We start from the raw sequence: 1272 nt of genomic DNA, 5'->3' as shown, positions 1-1272 counted from the left end.
TTAGGTAAGCCCGGCTTGGCAGAGCCCCGCTCAGCGCTAAGCCAGCGCCCGGGCTGACTCATCCGCGCAGGAGCCAGAGCCAAGAGCCGGGCTCAGAGGGGTCTCACACACTCACGGACCCTCCTGCCACTCACAGTCAGAGCTGGGCCCCTTCCCAGCTGAGTGTGGGTCTGGTCCATCATTCCTGGGGGAAATGAAGGATGAGAAAACCAGCCCTGACACGCTGCAGGAATGGGAGCTAATGGGCAAGCCTGGAACGAGACCAAGTAGGGAAAAACTCATCATAAATAAAGTTTTAAGTGGAAATTAGGCAGATTTTTCATCCACCATATGACTGAGATGAGCAGCAGCAAGGATGAGAAGGCAGCACTGCAGCAGCCCCAGGAATGGATTTGCAGGAGAGGAGAGAGGGGGGATCACAGCTGGAACATGTGGACAAGGCAAAATTTCCAGGGCCATGCCCCAGCTGCTGACTGAGAGAATTTTGGCAACTCTTTTCAGGGCAGAGAGGCAGTGCCCCAGCCCTGGAAACTCCCTGGCAGTCTCTGTCCTGCTCCTGGATGATTCCTTGGTGACTCAGAGCAAAGTGCATTCCCACGGAGGAACTGTCCCACATTTCACCAGCACCAAACCCTGCCCTCAGCACGGGCAGTGCCCTCAGCTCTGCTTCCAGGAAAGGTGATTCAAAGCTGTGCTTCAGCCCCAGCTCGGGTTACTCACCTGCCCTCGGTCAGCAGAGCTTGGCTTTCCAACAACAACTCTCCAGTAACAAGCAGGGCTTGCTGAGCTGAGACTGCAGCTTCCAAACATCCTAAGAGGGACACAGATGTCACACTCAAGTGCCAGAGTCTCCACGGGCTACCGTTCCCAGGAACTCATCGTCCTGTTCAGCAGCTGATGTGTGCCATGGGGATGGGAATCTCTGCAGAGGTGGTGTGGAGGTGCAGGAGTCCCATCACCGGCTGGTTCCCTGGTTTCTAGGGCTTCCCTGGACTTCCAGGGCTAGGGACAGACTCAGAGGTTGTCACACAGCTCTGCCAGGGCTCAGTGTGCTCTGCTGCCCCCACTGACCCCCCCCACCTGGCAGTCATAAAGATGCCAAAAGGGACAATCCTTCTGGAAAAGTCACAAACCACACAGGCAGGCTGCAAAGGAAAGTAAAAGGGAGCAAGGAGAGTCCAAGGAGAGTCCCAGGAGGGACACCAGGCAAAGGAGCAGCAGCAGAGGCTGGAGAAAAGAAGAGATGATCCAGAGATCCATCCCAAACCAGCA

This window comes from Geospiza fortis, unplaced genomic scaffold, assembly GCF_000277835.1.
Source record: "Geospiza fortis unplaced genomic scaffold, GeoFor_1.0 scaffold27, whole genome shotgun sequence".
NCBI lineage: Eukaryota > Metazoa > Chordata > Aves > Passeriformes > Thraupidae > Geospiza > Geospiza fortis.
Note: the sequence above shows the minus strand (reverse complement) of the source record.